The sequence below is a fragment of the Ranitomeya variabilis genome, chromosome 1 (genome assembly GCF_051348905.1).
Source record: "Ranitomeya variabilis isolate aRanVar5 chromosome 1, aRanVar5.hap1, whole genome shotgun sequence".
NCBI classification, from domain to species: domain Eukaryota; kingdom Metazoa; phylum Chordata; class Amphibia; order Anura; family Dendrobatidae; genus Ranitomeya; species Ranitomeya variabilis.
The window spans coordinates 798,517,519-798,539,339 of NC_135232.1; positions in this window are offsets into that span (position 1 = coordinate 798,517,519).

The following is a 21,821-nucleotide window of genomic DNA, read 5'->3' on the forward strand; positions in this document are numbered from 1 at the left end:
CGGCGTGTGTGGTGCGGATGGTTCCCAGGGTCTGGAGGAGAGGAGACTCTCCTTCAGGCCCTGGGATCCATATTCATGTAAAAAAAAAAAGAATAAAAAAAAAAATATGGGATATACTCACCCTCTGACGGACCGCGGCTCTCAGCGGTGCAAGCGGCGGCCTTCGTTCCTAAGGATGCATTGAGTGAAGGACCTTCAATGACGTCACTGACGTCGCGGTCGCGTGACCGTGACATCATCGAAGGTCCTTTGCTCAATGCATCCTTAGGAACAGAGGCCGCCGCTTGCACCGCTGAGAGCCAGGGGCCGTCGGAGGGCGAGTATATCCATATTTTTTATTTTTATTCTTTGTTTTACATGAATATGGATCCCAGGGCCTGAAGGAGAGTCTCCTATCCTCCAGATCCTGGGAACCATACAGGACCGCTCCCTGCACATGCCGTACCCGGCGTATAAGACGACCCCCGACATTTGAGATGATTTTCAGGGGTTAAAAAGTCGTCTTATACCCCGGAAAATACAGTACTTTTTTTTCCACAAGAGTAACGAGAAAAAATTAACCCCAAAATTTGTAATGCAATTTCTTCTGAACATGCCGATACCACATAAATGAGGAAAAAAACACTGTTTAGGTGCACTGCAGAGTTTGTAAGAGAAGGAGCACCATTTGACTTTTTTTTTACGCAAAATTGGCTGGAATTGAGATCGGATGCCATGTTGCGTTTGGAGAGTCCCTGATGTGCCTAAACAGTGTAAAAACCCCACAAGTGACCCCATTTTGGAAATTAGACCCCCAAAGGAACTTATCTAGATGTGTGGCGAGCACTTTGAACCCCCAAGTTCTTCACAGAAGTTTCCCAAGGGTAACTGGAGAAATTGGACCCCAAAAGTTGTAGTGCAATTTGACCTGATACCCCACGTGTGGGGGAAAACCACTGTTTGGGCGCATGGCAGAGCACGGGAGGGAAGGAGTGACGTTTTGGAATGCGGACTTAGATGGAATGGTCTGCAGGCATCATGCTGCATTTGCAGAGTTCCTGATGTGGCTAAACAGTAGAAACCCTCCACAAGTGACCCCATTTTGGAAACTAGACCCCTTAAAGATCTTATCTAGATGTGTGGTGAGCACTTTGAACCCCCGAAGTGTTTCACAAAAGTTTATAACGTAGAGACGTGAAAATAAAAAAAAATCATATTTTTTCCACAAAAAGGATCTTTTAGCCTCCAATTTTTTATTTTCACAAGGGTAACGGGAGAAATTGTACCCCACAAGTTGTTGTATGTTGATACCCCATACGTGGGAGAAAACTACTATTTGGGTGCACGGCTGGGCTCGGAAGGGAAAGAGTGATGGTTTAGAATGCAGACTTTGATGGAATGGTCTGTAGGTGTCATGTCGTGTTTGCAGAACTCCTGATGCACCTAAACAGTGGCAATGCCCAACAAGTGCCCCCTTTTTGGAACTGTCCATGCCCTATATTCCTGGAGCGGCCTGGCTTCCACAATATTCCGGGGAGTCCCATACATTAAGTGACTTTAAGGAAAGGCTCTGCAGCCTATGTGAGGTATATCCCCTGACCGAGCATCAAAAGGTCAGCATATTAACTTACCAACTGATTGGCGCGGACCTAAGAGAGGTAAAATCCAGGCCAGATATGGAAAAAGGAACTGTGCAGCAGATATTTACCAAACTTAAAATCACCTTTAACACCTGCACTGCTGCAGAAATCAAAATTAAGTTTTTCAGGTGCAAGCAAAGAACATAGGATAGCATACGGGACTATGCCCTTAATCTGCAAGAGGCACTGCGGGCCACCAAACAGGTTGACCCTAACAGCATGCAGCATAGAGAAAAGCTCTTAAAGGAACAATTCATTGAGGGACTCCTGTCCAACACCCACAGGACTCAGCTACGCATCCTGGCCTTGCAAAACCCTGACCTGGACTGCACAATTGCACAATTTAAAGACAGGGCCATCCGTGTGCTGTATGAAACTCAGCTCAGCCGCACAGTGCCTCCTAGATATCAAGCCCTCAAGTACCACCAGGAAGTGGAACCCTGCCATCAGGTCCCTGTTGAGGCGGACGCACAGATCCTGGATGATGACTCCTCCACAGGACTACGCCTCCAGGTGCAGGAACTGACTAAAATCGTAGCTGCACTAGCTAGGACCTGCAGTCCCTACAGGAACCCTCAAAGGAGAACCCCCAGGAGTAAGATGACCTGACCCAAAAAACTGTCAAGCCAAGTACATCGGAGGACAACTGGTTCCCCCCATTGTGATCGACGGCATCCCGATGAACGCTTTACAGGACTCCGGCTCTCAGGTGACGACTGTGCCTTACATTATCTATAAACGGTATTGGGCTGACTCAGACATTACCTCTGGCCCAGATAGTGACTTGACAATAGTAGCCAGTAATGGTCAGCCTTTGCCACAGGTGGGGTACAAGGAGGTCACCATTAAGGTGGGGCTGGTAGAATTGAAGGCCCAAGGAATGGTGATTGTTGATATTGACCGACGTGAATGTAACCCAACGATGACCATTGGTACTAATGTCACTGAAAATTGTCTTGTTACAACAGGTGGTCGAGACTGCTGGTTCCAGTGATCAAAGTGTTCTGCAAAAAGAAATCAGAGCCCAGGTAGAATTGCCTGGTGGAGAAGTTGGACGTGTCACAGTGAGTGACCCGATCCCCATTGCAATACCCCCCAGGAGTGAAATTTTAATATGGTGTCGGGCAGCGATAGGCCTCAGAGGCAAAGACTACCAGGCCATTATAGAACCTGTGTATTCAGACAATAGGCCCACAATCCTGACAGCCAGAGGGGTGGTTGATGTCCACAAGGGGAGAGTAGCATTACGTGTCCTTAACTGTGGAGAGGAAGAGGTCCACTTACCCAGATATGCGACACTTGCTAAACTGTTTAGTGTTAATAATAATGCAATACAGGCAACAGAACTCTTGGTCCCGTCCAACCAGATGGGGAACAATGGCTCTGCAGGACAAATGGAGGACTGGTGTCAGAAATTACATGTGGGCACTGACTCTACCACACCACACCAAAAACAAGGGACTTACCGGGTGGTCCATGAGTATGAGTGGGTATTCAGCAAACACCCACTAGATTTTGGGCAGGTAAAAGGGGTTCAACATCATATCCCCACGGGAAGTCATCCACCCATTAAAGAGAAGTACCGGCCTGTACCACCAGCTCACTGCCAATGTGCCAAGAGTATGTTACGAGAGATGGAGTCTGGGGTAATCAGAGATAGTTGTCGCCCCTGGGCAGCTCCATTTGTCCTCGTCAGGAAAAAGGATAGTACAATAATGTGTGTTGATTACAGGCAGATAAACCGCATTCATGACTAAGGGTGCTATGTCACCAGAAACGCGTAGATAGTGTTTTTAATTATATTGTGCTGTTGTTTTATCCTCTATTTTTTGATATGAAGTGAATAAAGTACCAAGACTTTGCTTTTTCACCACCTCGTTGAGCTGGATTTTTTTCTATTTCCTAGATAAACCGCATTACACATAAGAATGCATACCCGTTTTCCAGAATTGAAGAGTCATTAGCTGCCTTAAAAACTGCTAACTATTTCTCCACCTTGGATCTCACTAGTGGGTATTGGAAGGTTCCCGTAGCAGAGGCGGATAAGGAAAAGACTGCCTTCATGACACTGATAGGTCTCTCTGAATTCAGCTAAATGCCGTTTGGACTGTGCAATGCACCAGGAACATTCCAGAGGATGATGGAGTGCTGTCTCGGACACAAGAATTTTGAGACTGTCTGGTTGTACCTGGATGATGTCATCGTCTTCTCCAAGACCTATGAAGACCACCTGAAGCACCTGGCCGAGGTGTTTGAAGCTCTGTCTAACTTTGGACTGAAGGTAAAGCCATCTAAGTGTCACCTGTTAAAGCCCAAAGTGCAGTACCTGGGCCATGTAGTAAGCTCTGAAGAAGTGGCACCAGACCCTGACAAGGTTACCATGATCAGGGACTGGCCAAAACCCAGCAACATCCACGAAGTCCGGTAGTTCCTCGGGTTGGTAGGCTACTACCGAAGGTTCATTAAAGACTTCACTAAGATTGCCGCACCACTGCACGACCTGTTAGTGGGCCAGTCTGTTCGAGTAGAACGACAGGATAGAAGGATCCTTCACTCGGCTTAAGTTGACTCTCACAGGAGATGAGGTACTGGCCTACCCTGATTATAATGAAATCTACACACCAAAATGATACCAGGGTTCATAATTAGTGTTGAGCGATACCGTCCGATACTTGAAAGTATCGGTATCGGAAAGTATCGGCCGATACCGGCAAAGTATCGGATCTGATCCGATACCGATACCCGATACCAATACAAGTGAATGGGACTCAAGTATCGGAAGGTATCCCTGATGGTTCCCAGGGTCTGAAGGAGAGGAAACTCTCCTTCAGGCCCTGGGATCCATATTAATGTGTAAAATAAGGAATTAAAATAAAAAATATTGATATACTCACCTCTCCGACGCAGCCTGGACCTTACTGCTGTGAACCGGCAGCCTTCTTTGCTTAAAATGAGCGCGTCCACAAGCCGTGACGTCATCCCTCAGGTCCTAAATTCCTAGAAGGGAATTTAGGACCTGAGGGATGACGTCGCGGCTTGTGATTGGTCGCGTGGCGGTCACATGAGCGGCATGCGACCAATCAGAAGCCGTGACGTCATGGAAGGTGCTGAACGCGCTCATTTTAAGCAAAGAAGGCTGCCGGTTACTACCAGGGTGCGTCCGAGGGTGAGTATATCCCTATTTTTTATTTTAATTCTTTATTTTTTACATGGATATGGATCCCAGGGCCTGAAGGAGAGTTTTCTCTCCTTCAGACCCTGGGAACCATACACTGGGAACTTCCGATTCCCGATACCACAAAAGTATCGGATCTCGGTATCGGAATTCCGATACAGCAAATATCGGCCGATACCCGATACTTGCGGTATCGGAATGCTCAACACTATTCATAATGTATAGAAAATTGCAAAACTTTATTAATTAAAATTGCCAATAGTTTAGGTGCAAAGGGGAAGATGTGCAATAGATATAACATGCATAATAAAACATTGCAACAGTATGGGCGCGCACAGGAAAGTGGTATGGAAATGAGGAATGAACCTTGCCTCACTACAAACAAACAATATTTGACCAATCACATGTCTAGTACCAATGAGGATTAATTATTCCACCCCTACTGTGCCCTATATGGATGTCATAGTAAATATATACACAAAATACTATTAATCAAAGTGGATCCATATTTACCCGTAATCAAGGACAATCAGGGGCACACTCCACCCAGTGCGTCCGCCCCAACGCGCAATTCGGACCTTCCTTCTTCTGGGCGGTAACCGAGTGCTTCAAACACTACCTGGCCTCAGCAAAATTCAGTTTTCACGGACAACAATCCGCTGAGACGGCAAAACTAGGTGCCTTGGAGCAGCGATGGATGGCCTGGTTGTCCAACTATGAATTCACCATTATGGACAGCGCACAAGAATGCAAAGAAGTGGAAGAAGATCCGGTAGCACTTGAAGAGATTGAGCTACCAGCTTTCCATCACGTCGGGGTGACTCAGTACTCTCATTATGTGAGGAACAAGCGCAATAACAAACAAGAAGCCACGCTGAACCCATTGCCCCACCATGGATGAGCTGAGACGCAGGACAGTGACCCCGCGGTCCATCTAGTAAAAGAGCTGCTAACGCAAGCAGATTCACACCCTGGTCCAGATGCTCCACAAGAGACTCAACAGCTGTGGAAAGAGAAGGGCAAATTGTTTATCTAAGATGGTAAGCTGTGCCGGAGGAATATCGACCCACACATTCACGAGTTGGTCTGGCAGTTAGTGGTCCCAAGACAAGATGCACCAATGGTTCTGGAAGTGCACCACGATGGAGCAGGACACTTCGGATGGAAGAAGTTAGAGATCCTACTCCATGGAAGGTTTTACTGGATTGGCATGAGAAAAGCCATTGAAAAGTGGTGCCGAGAGTGTGGCCCATGTAACCTGCGCAGAAAGGACTGTGACAACCAGAGGGCTCCCCTACAGCTCATAGTCACTAAACAGCCACTGGAACTGGTGGCCTTAGACCAAGTGAAGCTCACTCCAAGCCGGTCAGGCTATGTCTATGCTCTGACCATTGTGACAAGCATGACCGCTGTCTTGGGGTCATATTTGACACCGAACTTTCCTTTACTCCGCATATCCGATCACTCACTCGCTCTTATCACCTGCATCTTAAAAACATCTCCAGAATCCGACCTTTTCTCACCGTTGAAACTGCCAAGACTTACTGTCGCTCTTATTCATTCTCGTCTGGACTACTGCAACTCTCTTCTAATCGGTCTCCCTCTTACCAAACTTTCTCCTCTCCAATCCATCTTGAATGCTGCAGCCAGAGTCATATTTCTGTCCAGCCGCTTCACCGATGCCTCCATCTTGTGCCAGTCATTACACTGGCTACCCATTCGCTACAGGGTCCAGTATAAACTCATCTCTCACCCACAAAGCTCTCCACAGTTCTGCACCGCCTTATATCTCCTCTCTCATCCCTGTCTATCGCCCTACACGTGCCCTCCATTCTACAAATGACCTAAGACTAACATCCCCTGTAATCCGAACCTCGCACCTCCGACTTCTCTCGTGCTGCGCCAGCTCTTTGGAATGCACTTCCCCAGACGATCAGACTGATACCTCAGTAAACTAACTTTGCCCTGTTCCCTCCTTCCAAATATTACTCTGAATCTGCACCCTACTATCCATCTGTCTCCACACCCTCCATGCACATGATAACTGCACTTGATACTTGACTATTGCACTTAAACACATGGGCTGATGACCGGATCATGCAGCTTTATATGAAAATCCCTATTTATTATAATTGTCAGACCTGAAATAACAAGTACTTTTCACCTATTGTGTCCCCCCATTTCCTTGTAGATTGTAAGGTTGCAAGCAGAGACCTCACTCCTAATGTCACTGTTTAAATTGTCTTAACTCGTACCGAATGTATTGTTTGTACATGTCCCCGCTTAATTGTAAAATGCTGCGGAATATGTTGGCGCTATATAAATAAAAATTATTATTATTATTATTATTGTGGACCATTACTCCAGATTCCTGGTAGTCGTGCCTGTCAAGGACCAGACAGCGAAGATGGAAGCCAAGGCCTTCCAACAACACTTTTGTCAACCACACGGATACCCTGAGAAGGTACTTACCGACCAAGGCCCAGCCTTTGAAGCGGAAGTGCTCCAGGAGTTCTGCAACCTGTACAGATGTAATAATACAGAAAAAATGGAGTAATGTCCGCAACATGTATTTCAGTAAAAATGTATAAATGTATTAAATATACCTCAAAATTACATAAATCAATAATACCAATTATTAACATCAAGCTTTAGTATCAGGTAGACATGTGGCAGCAGTGTCCGCAACAATTAGATCGTTAATATCGATATAGTATCATCATTTAAATATGTGTCAGAGTAAGTGGGAGAAGAATATCCTATAAACTAATATTCCCCCTGAAGTGCGCATAAGAATTCTTCAATCCTCAAACAAGCCCCCAAAGCCCATAGCTGTCTATAAGCGCTTACCCATGATAGATAGATAGAGCAGGACCCGCGCCACGCCGCTGTCGGACAGGACTATAAGGATATTACCCAAACCATACCTGAGGTAAAGCAGCAGTTAGAGCCTGGAGTCACTGAGTAAAAAACCCCAAGAGAACAGCTCAAGCTGCCAACTGTGCATGTTCTGTCCCAGGACAGGAGAGAGAAAGGAGTACTTTGCCAGCAAACCACAGGTAGCATGGTACCAGAAACCCAGCGCATAGAGGAAGGCTCCCAACCTGACCTGCCATAGTAGATTATTACTTGTTTCTGGGCTGCCTGGACTCCTTCTGTACCTGTTGCCGGTACCCTGGACTGAGGCCTACTACAACATCAGTAAACCAGGTAAAGACTGTAACCCTGTGTCCTCTGTTATTTACCGGCAGCCCATCATCCTTACCATACACCTTGGGAGGCCTGGGGACCCAACTTCACCTGTGGGAAGCGTCATCATCTTGCTGCAACACCACCACCCCAGAGGACCCCTTTAAGCAGTCGGTCCCCTCTGAGCGAAAGCCACAGGTGGTGTCACGATTAGACTTTATTAAACCCTTTAAAGACTTTCCCCTGTTTGTTGAGTCCCAGGGCCACGGACCGAGTCGCAGCCACCGTGACATCCCCTTTAAGAGCGACCGGACCCAGTACCGAGTATCCCCATTGCCCTGGTGGGTGACTCATTGCATTGATAAATGGTATCCTTGCATATTCCTCTTCTGTAACACACTCGGCACCTCTTTTGTGACTTACATTTTTTTCCGCTTTGAAGGACCTCCCCTGGGAAATGTTGGCCTGGTATAATATGAGCACCTTCAGTTCCGGAAATACTGGGGCCCTGACTGCCAAATATCAGGGCCTTATTCACTACCTCCTGGAACTGAAGGTATGATGTAGCAGTCTGGCCTGCACAACCTGACAGCAGGAAAGCGTTGAGCATTTCCATCTATACGATGCGCACGGCCAGCTTCTTTTACCACATCTTGGCCTTTCTCAAAACACTGTACGGCTGGAGGACTTGAACAGAGAGATCAACGCCCCCATGTTTTTGTTGTACCCCAGTACACAGTCCGATTTGCAGACCTGTGTTTTGTACAGTGCTGCCATAACCATGTATAGTGGTCAAAATAAATCCTTCTTGTCCTTGTACTTGATCACCAGATGGTGGGCTCTGCTGTCACTCCTGAGCATCTGCCGAATTAGAGTTTTAGGGAGGCCTGTCTGATTTTTGGGGACAGTACCGCAGGCTATGGTATCTCGCACAGAGAGGGACATGAAGAGTGGTATAAATATAAGTGACATCCGCTGGCATAAAGGTTATCAAGGTAGGGGTGATAACCTTGATCCAGCAGTGGGTTCACCACATAATTTTCTCACTCAATCCCAGTACGGGCGGGGGGCATTCTGGGGGTTCAATCCAGGTGTCCTTCCCTTCATAAACTCTAAACCTGTGCGTGTTCCGGCCGAACTTTGAACAGATGGTCAAAGTTGGGTTAATCTTAGGGAGGACACTGTGCATTACCATTAAAATGCAAGAATTTGTGAATGGCCTCAAAACGAGTTCGGGCCATGACCAATTGGAACACTGGAGTGTTGTATAAAACATTAGCACTTCAATATTGCTGAAGTTCTGGCTTCTTCAGGATTCCCATGTGAAGGACCAGGATCCCCATGTGAAGGACCAGGCCCCAAAACTTCATCATTTCAACTGTGTCTACAGGAGTCCAGTTAGAAAATGATGAATCGTGGTTTGTGCTAAAAATTGATGAGCGTACAAATTAGTTTGGCCCTCTATGAGATTAACAAAATCCTCAGAGAAAAAAGATTTTGAAAACATCTATTTCTTTGAGGTTGGTGGTGTCAAACTTGATTCCTGATTGTGCCACAAAATTGGGAATCAGTGGCTCATAATTTTGGGGGGGGCAAGGTCCATACGAGGTCAGTAATGGGGGGCGCTGGTTCACCTTCTGTAATGGGGGCACTGGTTCACTTTCTGTCCTGGGAAGTCTTCATGCTGGTTCACCTCCTGTCCTGGGACGTCTAAGTGGTAGTTCAGCAGCACCTGAGGAGGAAGAGGAGGAGAACGAGGAGGCATAGTCTAAAAAATAAAGAAAGGTAGGATCCTCTCCTTCACTATCAGAGTCGGAGACAAGGAAAGTGTATGCCTCCTCCACTGACTAGCATTTTTGGGATGAGCGATACAAATACCACATACATAAAAAAAAATGTTGTGTCAGTAGTACTTTATTCAGTTGTTTGTGTGAGAGAGTGCTTGGTGTAAACTTTTTTTTTTTTTAAAGAAAAAGATAAAAAGCATCAACTGACTAGAAAAAAAGCCAGTGGAAAAAAAGGTGTAAAACAGCAGGCACAAGTGCTGATCAGTGAACTGCATGACCAAATAACGCGCAGCGGCTGCTGGATGTACTCATAGAGGTGATGCAAAGGGGGGGGGGGTGAAAAAAAAGTAGAAAACAGCAAGAACGAGTGCTGATCGGTGAACTTCGTCACTAATCAACGTCCAGTGGCTGCTGCATGTGCGCACAGAGATGGTGCAAAGGGGTGGTGGAAGAGGAAAAAAGAGGGAGGAAGGGGGAAAGGGAGATTGGAGTGGATGAGGAGAGATCAGATAGGGATAAAAAAAAACTTACAGTTGTCTTCTCACTTCCTTCTTTTGTGAGGGGGAGGGGGATTGGGGTGGAGGAGAGATCAGGCAAGCTTCTTCTTACATATATCTTCTGTCTTCTCTCTTCTTTCTTTTCTGTTCTGTCCTCTTTCTTTGGTGTTCTTTCTTCTTTGGCAGCAGTAAGCGATTGTAACATAGTAACTTAGTAACATAGTTATTAAGGTTGAAGGAAGACTTTAAGTCCATCTAGTTCAACCCATAGCCTAACCTAACATGCCCTAACATGTTGATCCAGAGGAAGGCAAAAAAAAAACATATGGCAAAGAGTAAGCTTCACACTGGGGAAAAAAAATTCCTTCCCGACTCCACATACGGCAATCAGACTAGTTCCCTGGATCAACACCCTAACAAGGAATCTAGTATATATACCCTGTAACATTATACTTTTCAAGAAAGGCATCCAGTCCCCCTTAAATTTAAGTCACTCATTACAACATCATACGGTAGAGAGTTCCATAGTCTCACTGCTCTTACAGTAAAGAATCCGCGTCTGTTATTATGCTTAAACCTTCTTTCCTTCAGACTTAGAGGATGCCCCCTTGTCCCTCTCTCAGGTCTATGATTAAAAAGATGATCAGAAAGGTCTTTGTACTGTCCCCTCATATATTTATACATTAACATAAGATCACCCCTTAGCCTTCGTTTTTTCAAACTAAATAGCCCCAAGTGTAATAACCTATCTTGGTATTGCAGACCCCCCAATCCTCTAATAACCTTGGTCGCTCTTCTCTGCACCCACTCTAGTTCAGCTATGTCTTTCTTATACACCGGAGACCAGAACTGTGCACAGTATTCTAAGTGTGGTCGCACTAGTGACTTGTATAGAGGTAAAATTATTTATTCTCCTCATGAGCATCTGTGCCTCTTTTAATACATCCCATTATTTTATTTGCCTTTGTGGCAGCTGCCTGACACTGGCCACTAAATGTGAGTTTGTCATCCACCCATACTCCCATGTCTTTTTCATTGACAGTTTTGCCCAGAGTTTTAGAATTAAGCACATAGTTATACATCTTATTACTTCTACCCAAGTGCATGACCTTACATTTATCCCCATTAAAGCTCATTTGCCATTTGTCAGCCCAAGCTTCTAGTTTACATAAATCATCCTGTAATATAAAATTGTCCTCCTCTGTATTGATTACCCTGCAGAGTTTAGTGTCATCTGCAAATATTGAAATTCCACTCTGTATGCCCCCTACAAGATCATTAATAAATATGTTAAAAAGAAGAGGGCCCAATACTGACCCCTGTGGTACCCCACTGCTAACCGCGACCCAGTCCGAGTTTGCTCCATGAATAACCACCCTTTGTTTCCTATCCCTGAGCCAGCTCTTAACCCACTTACACATATTTTCCCCTATCCCCATTATTCTCATTTTATGTATCAACCTTTTGTGTGGCACCGTATCAAAAGCTTTTGAAAAGTCCATATACACTACGTCCACTGCGTTCCCTTGGTCCAGTCCGGAACTTACTTCCTCATAGAAATTGATCAGATTAGTCTGACATGAACGGTCCCTAGTAAACCCGTGCTGATACTGGGTCATGAGGTTATTCCTCTTCAGATACTCCAGTATAGCATCTCTTAGAATGCCCTCCAGGATTTTACCCACAGTAGAGGTTAAGCTTACTGGCCTATAATTTCTAAGTTCAGTTTTTGTCCCTTTTTTGAATATTGGCACAACATTTGCTATACGCCAGTCCTATGGTACAGACCCTGTTATTATGGACTCTTTAAAGATTAAAAATAATGGTATATCAATGACTGTACTTAATTCCTGCAGTACTCGGGGGTGTATCCCATCCGGGCCCAGAGATTTGTCAATTTTAGTGATTTTTAGACGCCGACGTACATCCTGCTGGGTTAAGCAGGTGACACTAAAGGCTGAGTCACACATAACGATATCGTTAACGATATCGTTGCAATGTCACGCTTTTGGTGACGTAAGCAACGATCCTGCTAACGATCTCGTTATGTGTGACAGCGACCAACGATCAGGCCCCTGCTGGGAGATCGTTGGTCGATGGGAATGATCAGGACCTTTTTTTGGTCGCTGATCACCCGCTGTCATCGCTGGATCGGCGTGTGTGACGCCGATCCAGCGATGTGTTCACTTGTAACCAAACTGTCTTCAACGATTCCGAAGTCCCCCTGCAGCACCCGGGTAACCAGGGTAAACATCGGGTTACTAAGTGCAGGGCCGCGCTTAGTAACCCGATATTTACCCTGGTTACCATTGTAATAGTTAAAAAAAAACCACTACATACTCACATTCTGATGTCTGTCACGTCCCCCGGCGTCCACAGGGTTGACTGTGTCAGCGCTGGCTGTAAAGCAGAGCACAGCGGTGACGTCACCGCTGTGCTCTGCTTTATGGCCGGCGCTGACACATTCAGTGCAGGGAAGCTCTCGGCAGCAGCGCGTGCATTACCAGCGCTCCTGCCGAAAGCAGTTTTAACCCTGTGGACGCCGGGGGACGTGACAGACATCAGAATGTGAGTATGTACTGTTTTTTTTTTTTTACTTTTATATTGGTAACCAGGGTAAATATCGGGTTACTAAGCGCGGCCCTGCACTTAGTAACCCGATGTTTACCCTGGTTACCCGGGTGCTGCAGGGGGACTTCGGCATCGTTGAAGACAGTTTCAACGATGCCGAAGTCGTTCCCCTGATCGTTGGTCGCTGGAGAGAGCGGTCTGTGTGACAGCTCCCCAGCGACCACACAACGACTTACCAATGATCACGGCCAGGTCGTATCGCTGGTCGTGATCATTGGTAAGTCGTTTAGTGTAACGGTACCTTTAATGGGGAATTTTTGTTATCACTGATCATATTGTCTGCCATGTGATTTTCTTGTGTAAATACTGATGAAAAAAAGTCATTTAGCATATTGGCTTTTTCCTCACCCTCATCCACCATTTCACCCAGACTATTTTTAAGGGGGCCAACACTATCATTTTTTAGTTTCTTACTATTAACGTAGTTAAAGAATATTTTGGGATTATTTTTACTCTTTCTTGCAATGAGTCTCTCTGTCTCAATCTTTGCGGCCTTGATTTGCTTTTTACAGAATTTATTTAATTTTTTGTATTTATTTAATGCCTCATCATTACCTACTTCCTTTAATTCTCTAAATGCTTTCTTTTTGTCACTTATTGCGCCCCTTATAGTTCTATTTAGCCATATTGGTTTCCTCCTATTTCTAGTATGTTTATTCCCATACGGTATATACTGTGCACAGGTCCTATCCAGGATGCTAACAAACGTCTCCCATTTTCTTTGTGTATTTTTATGTCTCAGGATATCATCCCAGTTAGTTGCACCAAGATCATCTCTCATCCGTTGGAAATTTGCCCTCCTGAAGGTTAGTGTCCTTGTAACTCCTCTGCTACACATCTTATTAAAGGATACATGAAAACTTATTATTTTGTGATCACTATTCCCCAAGTGACCCCCAACCCTTATATTTGATATGCGGTCTGGCCTGTTGGTTAATATTAGGTCTAGCAGTGCCCCCTTCTTGTTGGTTCCTGAACCAGTTGTGAAAGGTAATTGTCTCTCATAGTTGTCAAAAACCGATTACCTTTGCTGGAACTGCAGATTTCCGTTCCCCAATCTATTTCAGAGTAGTTGAAGTCCCCCATAATAATGACTTCTCCTTGAGTCGCAGCTTCATCTATTTGCTTTATGAGGATATTCTCCATTGCTTCCATTATTTTTGGAGACTTATAACAAACCCCTATCAGTAATTTATTACTTTTTCCCCCTCCCCTTATCTCCACCCACAGGGACTCTACATTTTCATTAGATTCACCTATATTATCACGCAGCATGGGTTTTAAGGATAATTTTATATATAGACACACCCCTCCCCCTTGCTTATCCGTTCGGTCATTTCTGAACAGACTATAACCCTGCAAGTTAACAGCCCAGTCATGGCTCTCATCCAGCCACGTTTCAGATATCCCCACCATGTCATAATTATGCTCCAACAACAGTAATTCTACTTCGTCCATTTTGTTGGCGAGGCTTCTGGCATTAGTATACATATATTTTATGTATCTCTCTGCACCTCTATTCCTTCTTAAATTATTAATTGATCTAACCCCACCCCCAACTTCCTTATTTGTGCCCAGGTCTCTATCTGCACTATCTTCCCCTCCTATAAAATGAATACCCTCCCCCCATTCCCTAGTTTAACCCCTTCCCGACCCATGACGCCACGTAGGCGTTATGAAAACCCGTGCCAATCCGACCCATGACGCCTATGTGGCGTCATGGAATGATCGCGTCCCTGCAGAGCGGGTGAAAGGGTTAACTCCGATTTCACCCGATCTGCAGGGAGAGGGGGAGTGGTACTTCAGCCCAGGGGGGGTGGCTTCACCCCCCCGTGGCTACGATCGCTCTGATTGGCTGTTGAAAGTGAAACTGCCAATCAGAGCGATTTGTAATATTTCACCTAAAAAACTGGTGAAATATTACAATCCAGCCATGGCCGATGCTGCAATATCATCGGCCATGGCTGGAAATACTGAAGTGACCCCCCCCCCACCCCACCGATCGCCCCCCCAAGCCACCGATCTGTCCCGTAGTCCCCTCCGTCCTGTGCTCCGCTCCCCCGTCCTCCTGTCCGCTCCCTCCGTGCTCCTATGTCACCCCCCCCGTGCTCCGACGCCCCCCCGTGCCCTGATCTCCCCCCCCTTATACTTACCGAGGCTCCCGGTGCCCATCCGCCTCCTCCATGGGCGCCGCCATCTTCCAAAATGGCGGGCGCATCATTGCGCCCGCCGAATCTGCCGGCCGGCAGATTCATTACAAAGTACATTTTGATCGCTGTGGTAGGTTCTATCACCGCGATCAAAATAAAAAAAATAATAAATAACCCCCCCCCCCTTTATCACCCCCATAGGTAGGGACAATAATAAAATAAAGAAAATATTTTTTTTTCTTTTTCCACTAGGGTTAGGGTTAGAACTAGGGTTAGAACTAGGGGTAGGGTTAGGGTTAGGGGTAGGGTTAGGGTTACGGGTAGGGTTAGGGGTAGGGTTAGGGTTATGGCATGTGCACACAGTGCGGATTTGGCTGCGGATCCGCAGCGGATTGGCCGCGGATCCGCAGCGGATTGGCCGCGGATCTGCAGCGGATTGGCCGCTGCGAATTCGTAGCAGTTTTCTATCAGGTTTACAGTACCATGTACACCTATGGAAAACCAAATCCGCTGTGCCCATGGTGCGGAAACTTCCGTGCAGAAACGCTGCGTTGTATTTTCCGCAGCATGTCAATTCTTTGTGCGGATTCCGCAGCGTTTTACACCTGTTCCTCAATAGGAATCCGCAGGTGAAATCCGCACAAAAAAACACTGGAAATCTGCTGTAAATCCGCAGGTAAAACGCAGTGCCTTTTACCTGCAGATTTTTCAAAAATCGTGCGGAAAAATCTCACACGAATCCGCAACGTGGGCACATAGCCTTAGGGTTAGGGTTGGAATTAGAGTTAGGGTTGGAATTAGGGCTAGGGTTGGAAATAGGGTTAAGATTAGGCTTGTGGTTAGGGTTACGGATAGGGTTAGGGGTGCGTTGGGGTTACAGTTGTGGTTAGGGTTGGGATTAGGGTTAGGGTTGGGATTAGGGTTAGGATTAGTGTTGGAATTAGGGTTACGGGTGTGTTGCGGTTAGGGTTGTGGTTAGGGGTGTGTTGGGGTTAGGGTTGTGATTAGGGTTATGGCTACAGTTGGGATTAGGATTAAGGGTGTGTTGGGGTTAGTGTTGAAGTTAGAATTGAGGGGTTTCCACTGTTTAGGCACATCAGGGGTCTCCAAACGCAACATGGCGCCACCATTGATTCCAGCCAATCTTGCGTTCAAAAAGTCAAATGGTGCGCCCTCCCTTCCAAGCCCCGACGTGCGCCCAAACAGTGGTTTACCCCCACATTTGGGGTACCAGCGTACTCAGGACAAACTGGGCAACAACTGTTGGGGTCCAATTTCTCCTGTTACCCTTGCAAAAATAAAAAATTACTTGCTAAACATAATTTTTGAGGAAAGAACAATTATTTTTTATTTTCACGGCTCTGCGTTATAAACTTCTGTGAAGCACTTGGGGGTTGAAAGTGCTCACCACACATCTAGATAAGTTCCTTCGGGGGTCTAGTTTCCAAAATGGGGTCACTTGTGGGGTGTTTCTACTGTTTAGGCACATCAGGGGCTCTGCAAATGCAACGTGATGCCCGCAGACCATTCCATCAAAGTCTGCATTTCAAATGTCACTACTTCCCTTCCGAGCCCTGACGTGTGCCCAAACAGTGGTTGGTTTACCCCCACATATGGGGTACCAGCACACTCACAACAAACTGGGCAACAAATATTGGGGCCCAATTTCTCCTGTTACCCTTGTGAAAATAAAAAATTGCTTGCTAAAACATCTTTTTTGAGGAAAAAAAAATGATTTTTTATTTTCACGGCTCTGCGTTGTAAACTTCTGTGAAGCACTTGGGGGTTGAACGTGCTCACCACACATCTAGATAAGTTCCTTGGGGGGTCTAGTTTCCAAAATGGGGTCACTTGTGGGGGGTTTCTACTGTTTAGGCATATCAGGGGCTCTGCAAACATAACATGATGCCCGCAGACCATTCCATCAAAGTCTGCATTCCAAAACGTCACTACTTCCCTTCCGAGCCCCGGCATGTGCCCAAACAGTGGTTTACCCCCATATATGGGGTATCAGCGTACTCAGGAGAAACTGGACAACAACTTTTGGGTCCAATTTCTCCTGTTACTCTTGCAAAAATAAAAAATTCTGGGCTAAAAAAATATTTTTGAGGAAAGGAAACACATTTATTATTTTCACGGCTCTGCGTTATAAACTTCTGTGAAGCACTTGGGGGTTGAACGTGCTCACCACACATCTAGATAAGTTCCTTGAGGGGTCTAGTTTCCAAAATGGGGTCACTTGTGGGGGGTTTCTACTGTTTAGGCATATCAGGGGCTCTGCAAACATAACATGATGCCCGCAGACCATTCCATCAAAGTCTGCATTCCAAAACGTCACTACTTCCCTTCCGAGCCCCGGCATGTGCCCAAACAGTGGTTTACCCCCATATATGGGGTATCAGCGTACTCAGGAGAAACTGGACAACAACTTTTGGGTCCAATTTCTCCTGTTACTGTTGCAAAAATAAAAAATTCTGGGCTAAAAAAATATTTTTGAGGAAAGGAAACACATTTATTATTTTCACGGCTCTGCGTTATAAACTTCTGTGAAGCACTTGGGGGTTCAAAGTGCTCACCACACATCTAGATAAGTTCCCTTGGGGGTCTAGTTTCCAAAATGGAGTCACTTGTGGGGAGTTCCTACTGTTTAGGCACATCAGGGGCTCTGCAAAAGCAACCTGACGCCCGCAGAGCATTCCATCAAAGTCTGCATTTCAAAACGTCACTACTTCCCTTCCGAACCCCGACGTGTGCCAAAACAGTGGTTTACCCCCACATATGGGGTATCAGCGTACTCAGGAGAAACTGGACAACAACATTTGGGGTCCAATTTCTCCTGTTACCCTTGGGAAAAAAAAAATTGTGGGCTAAAAAATCATTTTTGAGAAAAGAAAAATTATTTTTTATTTTCACGGCTCTGCGTTATAAACTTCTGTGAAGCACCTGGGGGTTATAAGTGCTCACTATGCATCTAGATAAGTTCCTTGGGGGGTCTAGTTTCCAAAATGGGGTCACTTGTAGGGGATCTCCAATGCTTAGGCACACAGGGGCTCTCCAAACGCGACATGGTGTCCGCTAACGATTGGAGCTAATTTTCCATTCAAAAAGTCAAATGGCACGCCTCCCCTTCCGAGCCTTGCCGTGCACCCAAACAGTGGTTTACCCCCACATATGAGGTATCGGCGTACTCAGGAGAAATTGCCCAACAAATTTTAGGATCCATTTTATCCTGTTGCCCATGTGAAAATGAAAATATTGAGGCTAAAATAATTTTTTTGGGAAAAAAAAGTACTTTTTCATTTTTACGGATCAATTTGTGAAGCACCTGGGGGTTTAAAGTGCTCACTATGCTTCTAGATAAGTTCCTTGGGGGGTCTAGTTTCCAAAATGGGGTCACTTGTGGGGGAGCTCCAATGTTTAGGCACACGGGGGCTCTCCAAACGCGACATGGTGTCCGCTAAAGATTGGAGCCAATTTTTCATTCAAAAAGTCAAATGGCGCTCCTTCCCTTCCGAGCCCTGCTGTGCGCCCAAACAGTGGTTTACCCCCACATATGAGGTATCAGCGTACTCAGGACAAATTGGACAACAACGTCCGTGGTCCAGTTTCTCCTTTTACCCTTGGGAAAGTAAAAAAATTGTTGCTAAAAGATCATTTTTGTGACTAAAAAGTTAAATGTTCATTTTTTACTTCCATGTTGCTTCTGCTGCTGTGAAACACCTGAAGGGTTAATAAACTTCTTGAATGTGGTTTTGAGCACCTTGAGGGGTGCAGTTTTTAGAATGGTTAATCAAAGAAAACTATATGTGATATTTGCGCTAAATGCACCTATATGAAGCCATAAATAGTTAAAATACTGGGGAATGTCATAAACTAGGTTCCTCATACAGGACCAGGATTAACAAGATGTATTTACCTTAATATCAAAGAGAAGGAGATCTGTGAACAGTGCTGGCATGCGGAAAGGTCCTTCACTCATGTGCTGAAAGGTTGGTGTCTGAAGCCTTCTCTGAATCTCTGTTCCAAAAATATCCAATGTGTTGCAGAGCAAATAGTAGTATAGGAGACGCTGTCTCGCGGCCGGTGACTAGCGTACTCCCCCAAAGCTTGGTAACTGCCGTGCACAGGCAGTGGCGGCCGCGTGTATAGAGCTGAAGCCGACAAGGTGCAGGACCTTGTGTGACGTCACAGTCACGTGATGTGTACACGTGACCAGCTACAAAGCTGCGGAGCTACGGAGCTACGAATAGCACACAGGACCAACTAATCCTACGCGTTTCAGAGTCGCTGACTCCTTCATCAGGGATGGTCTGTGTGCAGGATGTGTGCTTTATATAGCGTGCCGCCATTTTTTTTTTTTTTTATAATTTATTATTTGCTCATTGGATAAAAGCAAACAGTTCTATCTCCGTATTTAGACCGTGGGGTGCCAAAGTATTTAGTTCAAATATGTACCTCATTTCTTCTCTTGACATTTGGTGAATAAAGTTGCCACCCCTCCAGTCTTTTTTCACTATTTTCAGTCCAGTGACTAAAATGTCCTCAAGTGAACCCCCGTGATATTTGGCAAAATGTTGAGATAAAGGGTGTTCCGAGAATTTTTTACTAATGTTACACAAATGTTCTCTAAGGCTATGTCTCCACGTTCAGGATGGCCGGCGGTATCGCCGCAGCGGCGAAGCCGCTCGGCGCTAAGCCCCGCCCCCTTTCTGGGACGCGATCATGCCGGATGTGTTAACTCTTCACATCCGGGATGATCGCTCTGTCCCATAGGGCCCTGTGATATGCCTTGCGGGGACGCTGCGTCCCCGCAAGGTGTACGGACATGCTGCGATCTGAAAAGACGCGCAGCATGTCCGGAGTCGCAGGGCCGCCGCGTGCGGGTTTCCACGCATAGTGGAGACGGGATTTCATAAAATCCCCTCCACTATGCTGGAACATCTGGACGCTGCTTGTTTGACGCTGCAGCTCTGCGCAGCGTCAAACAAGCAGCGTTTCCTGACCGTGGAAACATACCCTAATCCTTACATACATAGGGCGAATAGTGCGGCCTATGTATAATTTCTTGCAAGGGCACATAATGCTGTAGATAACTCCTTTAGTGGAGCAGGTGATGAAATCTTTAATATTAATTACTGTTGACTGATTGGAGATGGAGATTTGTTTCTTTGTGCCTAATTTCTTACATGATAAGCATTGTTTGCATGGGAAGAAGCCATTGGGGCGTTTTGATAAAAAATGATGATTTTTTTCTTCTTTCTCCAGAGGTCTACATATCGTTGGGGCAATTAGATTCCCCAAATTTTTTGCCCTTTTGAAGACGAATTTTGGACACACTGGTAGTAACTCCCCAATTATCTTATCCTCTTTGAGTATGTTCCAATGTTTATTTACAATCTTGTTCAGCAGTCCACTTTTAGAATTATATTGCATTATAATTGGAATCTCGTAATCTCCCCATTTTTCTCCATTCATTTTTTCTGACTGCTTTTCTGTCTGCATCAGGAGCCTTTCCCTTGGATGTTCTCCAACCTGTTCCTTAGTTTCTAACAGGAATTTTTTGTCATATCCTTTAATTACAAATTTCTCCACCAAGAGGTTTGCTTCCTTGTTATAGTCGTCCAGTCTAGAGCAATTTCTATGTGCCCTGATGAATTGGCTCTTTGGAACATTGAGAAGCCAACTAGGAAGATGACAACTGTCCAAGGCTATATAGTTTCCAGAATCAGTGGGTTTGTGATATATTTGAGTATGTATTTTGTTGCTGTCAATAAAAATTCGTAAGTCTAAAAAATTTATTTCTTTATTATTTATAACTGACGTGAATTTTAAAAAATAATTATTTATGTTTAAGTGTTGGATAAAATCATTTAGTAAAATGGGGCCCCCAGACCAAATAAAAATAATATCGTCAATGAACCTCTGCCATAGGACCAGGGCAAAAGGGCAAAAAATTTGGGGAATCTAATTGCCCCAACGATATGTAGACCTCTGGAGAAAGAAGAAAAAAAATCATAATTTTTTATCAAAACGCCCCAAAGGCTTCTTCCCATGCAAAAAATGCTTATCATGTAAGAAATTAGGCACAAAGAAACAAATCTCCATCTCCAATCAGTCAACAGTAATTAATATTAAAGATTTCATCACCTGCTCCACTAAAGGAGTTATCTACAGCATTATGTGCCCTTGCAAGAAATTATACATAGGCCGCACTATTCACCCTATGTATGTAAGGATTAGAGAACATTTGTGTAACATTAGTAAAAAATTCTCGGAACACCCTTTATCTCAACATTTTGCCAAATATCACGGGGGTTCACTTGAGGACATTTTAGTCACTGGACTGAAAATAGTGAAAAAAGACTGGAGGGGTGGCAACTTTATTCACCAAATGTCAAGAGAAGAAATGAGGTACATATTTGAACTAAATACTTTGGCACCCCACGGTCTAAATACGGAGATAGAACTATTTGCTTTTATCCAATGAGCAAATAATAAATTATAAAAAAAAAATAAAATAAAAAATGGCGGCACGCTATATAAAGCACACATCCTGCACACAGACCATCCCTGATAAAGGAGTCAGCGACTCTGAAACGCGTAGGATTAGTTGGTCCTGTGTGCTATTCGTAGCTCCGTAGCTCCGCAGCTTTGTAGCTGGTCACGTGTACACATCACGTGACTGTGACGTCACACAAGGTCCTGCACCTTGTCGGCTTCAGCTCTATACACGCGGCCGCCACTGCCTGTGCACGGCAGTTACCAAGCTCTGG